Source organism: Protopterus annectens, chromosome 4.part1, assembly GCF_019279795.1.
Source record: "Protopterus annectens isolate FY-2018-M chromosome 4.part1, PAN1.0, whole genome shotgun sequence".
Classification (NCBI taxonomy): domain Eukaryota; kingdom Metazoa; phylum Chordata; order Ceratodontiformes; family Protopteridae; genus Protopterus; species Protopterus annectens.
Window position 1 is genome coordinate 370,739,111 of NC_056734.1, and position 15,221 is coordinate 370,754,331.

The window sequence follows — 15,221 nt, forward strand, 5'->3', positions numbered from 1 at the left end:
TCTTTTGCTCCCCCAGCACAGACCACTTGCTATCCCCCCAGTTTTAGACATTGTGGATGATGTTTACTTAGAATCTAGTCTAAATCCAGATTCTCTGCCTCCTGCTCCGCTCCAGCCATACCAGATAGATACTATAGTGTGCCTGACTCTCACAAATTCCTTTACAAAAGCCCTGTTGCTGATCCAGAGACAATCTCCCAGGGTCCCAAAGGGGCTAAGGCTTCTATGGCTAAAAATCCTGTACCCTCTGAAAGGGACTCCAGAGCACTAGATAGGTGGGGGAAGAAGGTTTACATCTCAGCTACTCTAGCTATGAGAGCACTAAATTGTCAATTTCACATGCTTAAATACCAGCAATTCCCAATGTCTCAAATGAAACAAAAGATGGGCACGCACCCTCAACAGTCTGAATTCAAGGAAATGCAGGATCTGTTGCATGCAGCTGAACACGCGGGCAAACATACTTTACCATGTGGATTTGATTCCTTGGAAGCTTCCTGTAGAGCAGCTGTTACTGGGTCTGTTATACGTAGGCATGCTTGGTTAAAGGAACAAACTCTGCCTGATCATGTTAAAGCAAAGTTACTAGATGCACTCTTACAGCAGGATGTCTTATTTGGGGGTTAAAGCAGAAGAGGTTTTCAAGAAAATGGAGGATAAGGCAAAATCTATGCAGACGGTCAAAGATTTCTTACAGGTACAGCCCCCACGCTTCAGCAGAAATTGGCCAACAAAAAATTGGTCCTTTCCAGATTCTGACAGACCACAGAGGGGTAAATACAGGTGCCCAAGGGGCAGAGGACAAGCACAAATCCCTTACAAACCTCGCCAATGGGGCACTGCAACACAGAAGGGAGGAGAAGACAGGCCCCAAACTACTAGAAGGCAAACACAATGACTTACACCTCAAACTGCCAAGCAAAACTCTCTTGGCAGCTCCCTTGGGAGGAAAATTAGCACTTTTTTCAGACAACTGGGTCCTAGACATTATCTCACAAGGATACAGATTCCATTTCCACACCTTGCCAAGGATAAAAGGAATGCCAAACCTGCCACAAAATCAATGGGCAGAGGCACAAAAACAAATTACAGCTCTCCTGGACATGAGCCATTCAACTGGTACCTACACAGGAACAAGGCCAAGGATTTTACTCAAGGCTCTTTCTAGTCCCCAGAAAGGACAATGCTTGGAGACCCATTCTGGACCTTTCAATTCTAAACACCTTCTTGCAAGTATCAAAATTCAAGATGCTAACACTACAGCAACTTCTTCCCATGTTGGGCAAGAAAGCTTGGCTAGTAACGTTGGACCTCAGAGGCATACCTGCATGTCCCTATCAGACAAAATTGCAGAAGATACCTCCGTTTCATTGCAGGTTCAACCCATTACCTATTCTCTGCACTGCCCTTTGGCTTATCTACTGCACCCAGGGTCTTCACAAAATGCCTGGCACCAGTAATTGCATACTGCAGACAGAGGAATTCAAATATATCCATACCTGGACGACTGCCTCATCCAAGCAAAAAGCAAGGACATTCTCTTACAACATCTGGCTTTTGTAAAACACCTTCTAAGTTGCCTAGGGTACACAGTAAACGAAAAGAAATCAAAACTAGTACCCTCACAAAATATGACATTCCTGGGTGCCAGCTTGAATACAACGACCCAGATGGCTTATCTGACGCCAGACAAACATCTACAACTAACTCAATACTTCAAAACAATGGCAACAAAGACCCAACTCCCTGCAAGAAAAATTCTGCAGGCCTTGGGCTTCATGGCATCTTGCATACTATTAATACCATTTGCAAAACTGCATATGAGGAAATTACAATGGTACCTAAAAAGCGTATGGATTCAACACAGCCACAGCTTGGAAACAATGAGACCTCTTTCTGTGGTGGACACAGGCATGTCACCTCAACAAGGGTCAGCCTTTCACCTTACCCCCAGCCAAGCAAACTATGACAACAGATGCATCGGACTATGCCTGGGGGGCACACATGGCAGGACGGTGCGTTCAAGGCATATGGACTGCAGATCAAAGGAATCTGCACATCAATCAAAAAGAAATGCTAGCTGTACAGAATGCCCTGACAGCCTTCAAGGACCTCTTACATCCAGGACAGCTTACAATAAGGACAGACAACACCACAGTAATGTGTTACATAAACAAACAAGGGGGTACACACTCCTACCCTCTATGCAGGCAAGCAATGACCTTGTGGAACACAGCACTGGCTTACCAAGTTCATTTACGAGCTCAATTCCTGCCAGGAAAAAAGAACACATTGGCAGACGACCTAATCAGAAACATCGTGGATCCCCACTAGTGAAAACTGGATCCACAAGTATTTGCAATAACTCAAAAATGGGGGCACCCAGATAGACCTGTTTGCCAGCCCCCAAAACTATCGGCTAACAAAATTTTGCACAAGGACGTTTCACCATCAAGCTTGGAAAGTGGACGCACTCTCATTCAGTTGGAAAATGCTGACAGTATATGCCTTCCCTCCACTGCCCCTCCTCACAAAGATGCTGCTGAAAGTCAGGATGGAGAGACCCCGAATGATACTCATTGCCCCAGACTGGCCACACCAGCACTGGTACCCACTATTAAGGAATATGGCCCAGGGCCCACCATGAATTTTACCACAAATTACCCATCTGCTCACACAGCAAGACAGTCAGATCCTACACAGCCAGCTCAAAACCTTAAATTTGGCTGCATGGCAAATCACCTAAGCAACCAGCCAGCTCCTCTTTCTCAAGCTGTTATGTTGGTTATTCTGGAAGCCAGGAGGCCCAGCACCACTCAGACAAATGGAAAAGTTTTTGCGCCTGGAACCAAGCTAAAGGCCAAAATACCCTTCAGCCAGACATACCTCAGATTCTACAATATCTAACTGAGATGTTGCACAAAGGCCTTTCTCTTTCATCAATTAAAATTCACGCCTCAGCTATTTCAGCTCACTACTACACAGATCCTCCCTTATTTTCACATCCACTTCTAAGGGGGGCCAAAAACATTAGACCTCCCAGGAGAGCACCAACACCAACTTGGGACCTCAATTTTGTTCTGGGAAAACTTACGCTAACCTCCTTTTGAACCAGCTTTCTCAGCTGACTTAAAGTTTATATCATGGAAGACTGCCCTGCTGCTAGCAGTTACTTCAGCCAGAAGAGTGTCAGAGCTTCAGGCACTAATGGCAGTAGAGCCTTTCCTCATTTTCCATCAAGACAGAGTTTCTCTAAGAACTAACCCCTCTTTTATGCCTAAGGTGTTATCCAGTGTGGCTCTAACTCAAACCATCCATTTACGCACCTTCTTTCCAAATCCACAGAACAAAGGAGAAAGACTCCTGCATTCCTTGGAAATTCACAGGCAGCTACGTTACTACTTGGATAAAACTAAGGTTTTCAGAAAATGACCAGCTTTTTGTATCCTATGCTACAGCATCTCAAGGAAAGGCGATCTCAAAACAGACCATTTCCAAATGGATAGGACATTGCATACGTTTTTGCTACACCCACCATGGAAAACCAGTTCCTGCTAGCATAAGGCCCCATTCTACCAGGGCAGCAGCTACTACAGCCTTCCTCAGGGGGGTCCCAACCAAGGATATTCTGGAAGCTGCAACTTGAAGTTCAGTACACACCTTCACCAAACACGATCACTTACCACTTTACTCTAAGATTAGAGCTGGCTTCGCCACTGCAGTTTTGCATGGCCTTCTAGCCTCCTCTAACCCTATTTGACTCCACCTCCCATCCTTAGCTTTGGGATTCTACCCAAGTGTGATGACTGCAGCAGGGTAACACGATGAACATAGTACAGTTTTGTACCTACCATAAATGTAGATGTTCGTGTGTATACCCTGCTGCAGTCCAGGTTACCCTCCCTCCATCCCCTCTGACCTAACTAAAACCTTTCAATACCTTAAAATCCAATACAACCTTTGTGGTGTATTTGCTTATAGCTGGAGGGATGTTTTGGTTGTGATAAACTTTTATTATTGGTACTGTCTACTGACCACATTTTGGGGAGGCACCTGACATCTGGGGCAAGAAAAACCGAAGAAAATGGCGTCTGATGCCTCTTGTATACCTCTGGCGCACTGATGTCAGGGAAGAAGTGACAGCAACTGACACCGGACCAAGACTTTGGAATTCAGGCTGACTGCGGGACCGCCTGACGACAGGATAACCCAAGTGTGATGACTGCAGCAGGGTATACACTCGAACATCTACATTTATGGTAGGTACAAAACTGTACTTTCTTCATTCCTTGGATGTGCACAGGGTGCTCAGGTACTACCTTGACAGAACAAATCCCTTTAAGAAAACAAAACTGCTTTTTATTCCCTTTCTCGGGAAAAGAAATGTCAACCTCTAAGAATCCATTACATGTTGGTTGTCTTCTGGTATTGTTTTTTTCTAACACCCACCATGGAAAGGCAGATCCAGGCAAGGTAAAGGCACATTACAGGGCCTTTTTTTCTTCTGTGGCACATTGGAAAGAAGTGGGCTCTAGAGGTATTTTAGAGACAGTAACTTGGTCTTCCAGCCATATCTTCACAGAACACTACAAACTGGATGCATGGTCTAGGTCAGGAACAGGCTTCACGAGGAATGTTCTCTAGTGACTCTTGGACCCTTATCTTTTTTCCTCCCAAGATGGCTAAGCTTTGGGAAACTCATTTGCCAGTAAGGCGATGGGTTTGTTGAACATAGTACAGTTGTGTATGATCCACTTGCCTATAAAAGCAGATGTTCATAGAATACACTGCCTTTCTGGCAGTACCCACCCACAATCCTCCTTTTGTTGTGTGTATGTAGTTGCTTGCAAGAGTTACTGTTATGTTTTGGTTCAGCAACTCTTTTTTGTGGTGAATGGGTGGTAGTATGTGTGTGTGTTTTGGTATGGGATGTACGTGTTTGCAAAGCCTGCGTTTCCATCTCCTCTTCCTGTTGGATGCTAGAAAACTGAAAAAGTTCTGTCTGTGAGTGTGAAGGGCTGTCCTTGTCCTGCCGTTTGATTGGTACTTCAACCTCACATGGAGTGGGAGGAGTTCTGAACTTTGACAGACTGCCAGAGGGAGGGTAGCAAGGCACTACTACCCATATGCCAGTAAGGCATTGTATTCTGAAAGCATCTACTATTATAGGTAAGTAGAACTTGTGCAACTGTACTTTTCATGTTATTTCACGCCTGACAAGGCAGTTGTTGGCTTTGGATTATCTTATTTTTTAATTTCTCCAAATCTTTTGGGTTTCTAATACCATGTCAGGAATGGACCCCATTCCTAAGTCAAAGTATGATTAAAGTTCATTAAATTAGTATTGTTTCATTCTTTTATGGAAATAAAAAAAATTAACTCCAAAGATACTAGTAAAACAAAAACCGACCAGCTCCATGGATGTTTTAAGGCTTTATTGAAAACAAAACTGCATAACAAACACTTAGCGCTTTCACCCATTCACAATGTCGGGCATCATCAGAGTGTAAAAAACATTTCATTAGTTCAGCTTTTATCACATGTTACACCCAAACCAAACACCCCTGTGTTTAAAAAAACCCAATCATGAAACATCAAATATTAGGTAATCCAATCTCACCTTCATTTTTACATATGGGTTCGGATCCAATCCTCTGCTCCGACTGGGCCGATTTTCAAGCTCAAAGACTTCTAGTTGGCTCGTGGCTAAGCAGGTATCCCATGGTGCAACAGTGCGATCCCCAAATCTTGTTTGGTGCTTCAACGATTTCGGATGTGCTTCTCTTGGCTCTGGCTAACTTTTTGCAATTTTCATTATTCTAGTGTTTTTTTGTATAGTTACTGAATATATACATTTATAGGGCTTTATCTTTATTGTCTTGTGGTCTTGTGTGACAATATTAGTAGTATCCTGTGTACCAGTAGTTAGTCGCAATTGCGCTTTGCCTCAATCGTTAGTTTTGGCTGTTTTGCCTTCTCCTGTTATTTACTGGAAAGTATACAGTTAGGGTTTACCTTAATTGCCTTTTGGCCTTGTGTGGCCAGTATTAGTAGTCTTCTGTGTATCAGTAGTTAAGCGCAGTTGCGATTTATTGTCTAGATAGATAGTTTGGCAGTTTCGCCGTTTTTAATCAATAGGGGCTCCTATAGATTATTTTCCTGTCAAGCGATTATTGTTGACTGGTGGTCTTTAGCGAGGACCCGCTAAAGTCTTAATTACTTACAGTTGCTAATTTTGCTCCTACCTTTTGAGCGTGTGTGTGTTGTGGTATTCTTGGTCTGTTTGAATTAGAAGACCCGGTTGTTCACAGGGCTAGGCCCGTTTAACTTAGAGGACCTAGTCCTCGTGTTGCTACTCCACTGTATTTTATTTGAAAATTTTTCCTTTGTGACTGAATCTGTCTGTTTAATGAAAAACCTAGTTTTCTGTCTTACACCAGCTTAGGCCCATTTAACTTAGAGGACCTAGTCCTTGTGTAATTCTTCTGCAGGGCTAGGCCCGTTTTGGTTAGAGAACCTAGTCCTCAGTCATTCTCATTCCCCTCTGGTTGCTTGTGTGTTGCAACACCTAAGGATAGCAAGGAGCACAAACCCTCTGGTTTTAAAAAATGTATGAAGTGCTGCCAGAAAATGTCTTTGACGGATGGCCGCAGTAGCTGTGCCTACTGTTTGGGAGTCATCCGTTTGCAAGAATCATGTTTGTTCTGTCATGCTTTCTCTCCTAGAGTGTTGCAGAAGAGAAAGAACAAACTGATGCTCGGGTCTTTTGAAGCCAACCTTCAAGGAAGCTTTGTCTGGTTCTTCGGTTTCTTCGTCTAAGTCTTCGAAGTCAAGATCTGACTCAAAATCAAAAGGTTCAAAAAGGCCTTCTCCGGCACTGGCTAGTGTTTCAGAGCTGCCTGCCAAATTAACAAAACCTGCCTCCACGACTCCTCAGTCTTCGGAGCCAAAGGAGAGCACCGTGGTTTCAGAGTCGGTCACAGGTGCTTTAGTGCTGACTGCTGAACCCTTGCAAATAGTTGACTCTGTTTCTCAGAGTCGGTCTGTAGAGTCCCCACCGGTCTCCTTGATGGTCAAATCTCCAGTGCCTGCTAGGTCGGGATCCCCAACCTTATCTTCCAGATCTTCCAGGAGACTTTTGGAAGAAGATGTGGAGAGGGTAGTACTGAGACTCCTCAAGTCGTCTGCCCTGCCTAAATTTTTGTTGGCTCCGGAGCCACTCGAACCAATCTTGTCCTCATCCGTGATTCCTCCTCCGAGCCATGTTGGTTTTTCAGAGCCGGAGTGCTTATTACCAACGGAGGAACCCTCAGTATCGGATCCCCTTGCTGTTACGTCGGAGCCGAGTTTGGCTCCGACACACTCTGCTTTGTCCGTCGTGTCCAGGGACCGAAGCTGTTCTGTCGGTGCTGAGGGAGAGGGTTTGAATTGATCTTCGGTTCCGAGCCTTCCTTTCGGTGTGTCCGCCAGGGTGAGCTCGGACCCTGCATCTATCTCAGAGCCGATGGCTCGGGCTCCAGCACCGTCCTTTGTGTCTTCAGAGCAGGGATGGTCTTCGGAGCTGGAGAGATCTGCTTTTGAGGTGATGAGTGTGCTGTCACAATCTACAGCCCCTGTCAGTGGTACAAGCACTCTTCCCCCCAGGGCTCCCACTTCGGTCTCGGTACCTACTCTCCCTGCAGACAGCAGAGACCCACAGCCTCAGGAGCCACCGGCTGGTGGCCCCCACTCTTCCGGGGCCTCCCCAGAAGGTCCTTTTGAGGAGCCCCCTCAGAAGAGAGTATGCAAGAGGAAGCATATTGACTCCCAGGATGAGTCTCTGACATCAGACACTGACCTCGATGAGTTGGAGGGCTCCCCTAAGTTGTCCTCTGATGATGTCTCCTTTGAGGACATTCTAGAGATCCTTAAACAGAGGTGCGACTGGCCCACTGTCAACCCTTATGATGAGTCGGTGTACCTGAAGGCTTTCGGGTCTCAACCCTCTGCCTCTTGGGTGTCTCCACCTTTCGACAAGCTAATGGATCTGGTTAGTCGGAAGGTGTGGGATACTCCTGATGCCGTGGAGCCATTCCCTAGAAGGCCAGATAAGTTCCTGTTTGCCCCTCCTGGAAAATAATTCTTGTCTAAGGGCATTCCCGTAGATGCCATGGTGGTGGCGGCAGCCATGAAGGTGGAGTTGGCGAAGACTTCTTCCTCTGTTCATCCGCCAGACAAGGAGTCTCGACAGATGGACAGCTTTGGGAAGCGTGTATTTAGTTCAGTGGCTTTTACACTTTGATCACTGAACTATCTTACCCATTTCACGAGATTGCAGAGGGCTCTCCTCAAGGAGTTAGGAGATTCCATACAGGGTGCTTGTCCTGAGGGAGTCCTGGATAGGATCTCTGCTCAGTTGTCCACCCTAACTTTGGTAGTTAACTCCTCCGTGCGGCTTATATCTCATGCGGCTGATGGAGCGAGAAGAGCAGCAGGTTCAGGAGTTGCCCTTAGGCGCCACTCCTAGATGCCTTTGTGTAATTTTGCGGAGCCCTTTAAGTCCACCTTCACCAGTGCCCCATTTGATGGTTCCTCCTTGTTTGGTTCCAAGGTGAAAGAAACACTTGGTGTGAACAGGAAAGAAAGGCTCTCTCTGCCGTGGGAGTCCATTTTACCGTCCCCTCTCGACCATACCCCAAAGGTCAAAGGGGGAGGTAAGATGTGGTTCAAAAAGTCCCAGAGGGCCTTTCCAGACGCACAGAGTGAATCCTCCTTCAGAGGAGGAGGAAATGGTAAACGTCGCCCTAGAGGCAGGGGCGGTCCTCAATACCAGCAAGGCTATGGTTCCTTTCGAGGGCGGCCTTATCAGCGGTCCTGATGTGGGGCCCGACTGCGTTTCTCTGGGGCTAGTCGGGGGTCGCATCTCTTTGTGTTCAGAAGCCTGGCTAAATATAACCCAAGACAAGTGGGTAGAAAGAGTTGTTAACCAGCGGCTCGATCATACCCTTTTCCCTTCTACCATTTGTTCCCAAGAAGATCCCAGATGTTCCACCCAATCACAGGGATCAGGCAGCTGTGGAGATCAACAAGTTGCTCTCAGAAAGAGTCATCCAGCCCATCCCAGCAGACCAGATAGGATCCGGAACTTACTCCAGGTTCTTTTTAGTCCCAAAACAAACCAGAGACTGGAGGCCAATATTGGACCTCAGCAGATTAAATGATTCCGTGAAAAAGGACAGGTTTTGGATGGTAACACTGCATTCGATACTCCCGTTGTTAGGGAAAGACTGTTGGATGTGCTCTCTAGATCTCCAAGACGCCTAGTACCATATAAAAATGGAAAAGGCGTCAAGAAGGTATCTGTGCTTCCGGCTAGGAGCCAGCCATTATCAGTTTCGTGCTCTGCCCTTTGGTCTCACCACAGCCTCCAGGGTGTTAAATGCATGACAGTAGTGACAGCTCACGTGAGACATCAGGGATTCCAGGTGTTTCCATATTTGGACAACTGGCTCCTGACCACGCCCACCAGGCATCTACTTCTCGAAAACAGGGACGCCACCATCCAGCTTTGTGCTCAACTAGGGATCTCCATAAATTGGGAAAAATCTGCATTACCGCCCTTGCAATCTGTGATTTTTTATAGGCGCAGAGGTAGACACAGTGAATATGACAGTTCGTCTTCCCGCCGAAAGAGCACAAAATCTCATCTCACAAGTTCAGCGACTTCTCCCACTTTGGAAGGTCAAAGCAAAGTGGATTCTTCAACTTCTTGGAACGATGGCCTCATCCATTCTGTTAATACCTTTAGCCAGGTTGCACATGACAATCCTTCAGTGGCTCCTGTTCTCCCAGTGGTCATTCCAATATCTACCGCTGAATCACCCTATTCTGCTGATGGAATCATGCAGAAAGGACCTTCGTTGGTGGATAGCCCCCAACAGCTTGTTCACGGGAGCTCCCTTTGTGCCTGCCCAACTCATTGCCACTAACCACGGATGCCTCCCAGCTCGGGTGGGGAGGGGCATTATCATGGCAGGACTATCCACGGCACATGGTAAGAACACGAGGCTCATCTGCATATCAGTGTTCCAGAGATGAGAGCGATGCTTCTGGCGTTGCAAGCACTTCAGGACCTTCTTCCTCCAGGGATGATTGCGATACAATCGGACAACGTCAGTTGTGTGGTATATCAACAAACAGGGCAGTACCAGATCTTACCCACTCTGTCGAGAGGCCATGCGAGTTTGGAAGTGGGCGATTTCTTCCCAGCTCTTTCTGGTGGCAACGCACATTCTGGAGACAGCCAACGTGATGGCCAACAAGCTGAGCAGGGCAATCTTGCTGCCCCATGAGTGGTCTCTGAAACGGGAAATAGTGGAACAGATTTTCCGAAAATGGGGACAACCTTGCTGCTACCTTTTTGCCAGTCCAGTCAATGCCAAGTGCAGCAGTTATTTTTCCCTAATTCCCCCTCCGGGGGGAGCACCCAGAGACGCTCTGGTCCACGATTGGCCCATGGGACTTCTCTATGCCTTTCTTCCATTCCCTCTTGATACAGAAAGCCAACTGACTGGGAAGCAAGTTAATCCTCATTACTCCTTACTGGCCTCATCAGGTCTGGTAGCCCTTCCTCGAGCCTTTTCTGGATGATCCTTGTATCCTGGACCCAGTTCCAGATGTATTGACCCACATGTCGGGTTCGCTACACTCCTCTCTCTCCACACCATCAAATTGACAGCTTGGCTGCTCCAGTTCCATCTCTAGTCAAGCTTCATGATGTTTCATCATCAGTGCCCCATATTCTGTTATCCTTGCATAAACCATCAACCAGAAGGCTGTATGATAGTAAATGGAAAAGGTTCTCTATTTGGGCACAGAAAATGAAAGTGGATCCTTACACCGCTCCCGTTCCCGTAATTCTGGAATTCCTTTCAGAGCTTTTCCAACAGGGATCTGCCGCAGCCACCATCAAAGTACAATTGGCGGCTATCTCACATTTTTATTTGGGATCTCCAAATGTTAACCTTATGTTGCATAAGTTTATGTAAAACTTTCTTGAGAGGAGCCACTTTACTGAGACCACCTTTACAGGAACCTGTGGCTTCTTGGGACTTAAATTTTGTGTTGTCCAAACTAACATCCCCTCCCTTTGAACCGTCTCATTCAGCTTCCTTAAAATACTTGTCTTGGAAGACTGTGTTCTTGGTTGCTATTACATCAGCCAGACGTGTTTCTGAGCTACATGCCCCGTCTATTAAGCCACCTTATTTAGTTTTTCATAAAGACAGGGTTTCTTTGCGTACCAACCCTTCGTTTGTTCCCAAAGTTTGTTGTTCTGCCAGATTGAAGCAGCCCATTGAGCTTCCAGTTTTTTTCCCAATCATAGCAATGCAGCGGAATATCGTTTCCACCAGTTGGATGTTCACAAACAGCTACATTTTTATTTGCAACGGACCAAAGAATTTCGGAAGTCAGACCAGTTAGTTTCCTTTTCTGATTCCAGATTGGGCTTACCAGTTCCTAAGGTGAACTTTTCTAACTGGATTTTGAGTTGCATAGCTTTCATCTACAGTTCAGAGGGCAGACCTTTACCCCACAGGATCAAGACTCACTCTACCAGGTCTCGGTCTACCTCTGCAGCCTTCCAAGCCAGGGTACCAGTTGATCATATCTGTGCAGCAGCTATGTGGGCTACCCCTCACACCTTCATTACTCATAAGTTGGATTTGGCTTCTAGGGGTAGAGCATCCTTTGGCTCCACGGTGCTCAGGAGTATCTTCCAATGAGCCACCCAAGAATAAGGTGCTAGGGACGCTGTCCCATATGTAAAAATGAAGGTGAGATTGGACTACCTAACATAAAGAAGTTATGTACTCACCATAACATTCCATGTTGGTAGTCCATCTCACCCTTCATTTTTACCAACCCTCCCTCCTGCCCCCCATCCTGGAAGATCTGGAGGTAATATTGTAAATTTCTTGGTTGGTGACCCTTTATTATTGGTTTGTTGGTTAGGGGTTTCTTTCTATTTCTTTCTATCGCTAGTGAGCAGCAAACAAGATCTGGGGATTGCACTGGTGCACCATGGGATACCTGCTTAGCCACGAGCCAACCAGAAGTTTTCGAGCTTGAAAATCAGCTGAGTCGGAGCCGAGGATCGGCTATGAACCCATATGTAAAAATGAAGGGTGAGATGGACTACCAACATGGAATGTTATGGTGAGTACATAACTTCTTTTTAATACATTGTACAAATTACTACAAACAATACATTAATTGCCTACAACAAACATAATAAAATCATCATCTAAAGTTTTTTCTACTATTGTAACAAATAATTCAATATTATATTTTAAAATCCTATATAAAATGACACTTTAATCAAATACAATGAGATTTGTATTTTAATATACTAGCAATAGAGATATGTTCATTTATACCAGGTAGTCTAGCAGCATCAAGTCTCAATTGCCACAAACATTCTTTTGCCTCCAAAAGAGTCTTGTCATCTCCTCCTTTCTCATTATAAGGGACCCGGTCAATCACAAAAAATACATTTTTTTTAAATCATTGCATTTTATACTATGCATAAAAAAAGGGCACTATTATTTTTTCTATTCCTAATGTCCTTAACGTGCTCCAATATCCTTATTCTTAACTTCCTAATGTTTTTTCCTACGTAAAATGTAGGGTAACTCCTACAAGTAGCGATGTATTTGACCATCTTAGTGTTGCAGTTACAAAATCCGGGACATCTGATGGTTCTCCCGTAATTGTGCACCGCAACATATGGCCCATCATTAATAAATTTACATGTACTACATGTGCCACATTTTTTCATCTTCGACATCTTGTACATATTTGAATCCATACCATTTTCCAACAACTTTAATATTCTTCCCCCTACTGTAAACAAAATCTGGCTCACTACCTAAAATATCTCTCAACTCACTCGTAAATACAGTTTGCCAAGTTTCCTGCATAATGTTTTTAACCTTGCAGGTAACCTCATTAAAAGGTAGTACCATAGCCCTTGCCCTGTTGTCACTTTTCTCATTTTTATCTGTTTGTGTAATGTTAACTGTGATGTCTTTTAAAAGACCACCTTTTAATATTGATTTAAAAACTGGGTTTCTTTTTGTTCCCACTTCTTCACTTATTTTGGTCAAACAATTGTAGGGATACCCTCTTTCTAAAAACATGTCCATCAATTTATTCACCTCAATTTTGTACTGTTCATCTTCACTTGTAAGTCTAGACAGCCTCACCATCTCTCCCTTCATGATATTTTTCTTCTGGAAATATGGGTGACAACTACTAAAATGTAGAAAAGAATTAGAGTAGGTCTTTTTTCTAAAAAATAGTTGACTTTATTGTCCCTTCCTCTTTATAAAGCAAAATATCCAAGTATTCACATTTTGATTCATGTATCATACTGGTAAATTTAAAAAAAGATGATGATGTTCCAATATAGTCAACAAATTCCTGCACCTCTTCAGAAGTTCCCTTTCAGAAAATCAGTATGTCATCTAAAAAGCATAAATATAAAACTATTTTAGACTTGTACTTAGAGGTGAATAACCACTCTTTTTCCCATTCCACTAGTACCAAATTTGCATATATTGGGGCACATCTGGCTCCCATAGCCACACCAGTGGTCTATTTGTAATATTCACCTTCGAAGATTATATAATTGTTGAGTAACACAATTTCCATGAGTTCTACTATCAACCTACACTTGACAGTATGCAAGTCCCCATATTTCGAAAGGCATTTGTCAAACATTTCAAGTACTTCATTGTGTGGTATAACAGAAAATAAATTAATCACATCCACAGTCACCATAATAAATTCCTCATTAAACAGTGTTTCTCTAATCACATCTAGACAATGCCAAGAATCTTTCAAAACATGAGGTAGTTGTTTTAATATATGTTTACAGTGAAAATCTACATAGAAAGCCATTGCTTCTGTTTTCGAACCTTTGGCAGATACAATTGGACGAAAAGGTGGTTCATTCAAATTTTTATGAAGTTTTGGTATACCAAAAATAGAGGGGATAATTGGTAATTCGACCATCAAATACTCATAGTCATCCTTCCCAATTACCCCCAAGGGCCATGGTACTACCTTTTAATGAGGTTACCTGCAAGGTTAAAAACATTATGCAGGAAACTTGGCAAACTGTATTTACGATTGAGTTGAGAGATATTTTAGGTAGTGGGCCAGATTTTGTTTACAGTAGGGGGAAGAATATTAAAAAGTTGAAAAATGGTATGGATTCAAATATGTAAAAGATGTCAAAGATGAAAAAATGTGGCACATGTAGTACATGTAAATTTATTAATGATGGGCCATATGTTGCGGTGCACAATTACGGGAGAACCATCAGATGTCCCAAATTTTGCAACTGCAGCACTAAGCTGGTCATATACATCGCTACTTGTATGAGTTGCCCTACATTTTATGTAGGAAAAAAAACATTAGGAAGTTAAGAATAAGGATATTAGAGCACATTAGGGACATTAGGAATAGAAAAACAGCTAGTGTCCTTTTTATGCATAGTATAAAAGGTAATGATTTAAAAAAATATATATTTTTTGTGATTGACCGGGTCCCTTATAATGAGAAAGGAGGAGACGACAAGACTCTCTTGGAGGCAAAAGAATGTTTGTGGCAGTTGAGACTTGATGCCGCTAGACTACCTGGTATAAATGAACATATCTCTATTGCCAGTATATTGAAATACAAATCTCATTGTATTTGATTAAAGTGTCATTTTATATAGGATTTTTAAATATTTAAATATTGAATTATTTGGTACAATAGTATAAAAATTTTAGAGGATGATTTTATTATGTTTGTTATAGGCAGTTATGTATTGTTTGTATTAATTTGTACAATGTATTATTTGATGTTTCATGATTGGGTTTTTTTAAACACAGGGGAGTTGGTTTGGGTGTAACGTGATAAAATCTGAACTAATGAAATGGTTTTTACACTCTGATGATGCCCGATATTGTGAACGGGTGAAAGCGCTAAGTGTTAGTTATGCAGTTTAGTTTCCAATAAAGCCTTAAAACTTCCATGGAGCTGTTCGGTTTTTGTTTTATTAGTATCTTTGTTTCATTCTTTGTCTGCCAGAAGTGCTCTTCACAGCACCCACAGTGTGCCCAGTAATGAATCCTCCTGCAATTTGTACAGAGTTACATGTATTGGTAACCCATCTAAATATGATTACA

General features: G+C 43.6%; 1 protein-coding gene across 1 annotated transcript in view; it reads left to right on the plus strand.

Annotated features, from left to right (window-relative positions):
* ABCF3 (ATP binding cassette subfamily F member 3) overlaps positions 1–15,221 on the plus strand; it is a 1,867,236-nt gene that overhangs the window by 1,337,563 nt on the left and 514,452 nt on the right. The window lies entirely within an intron of this gene.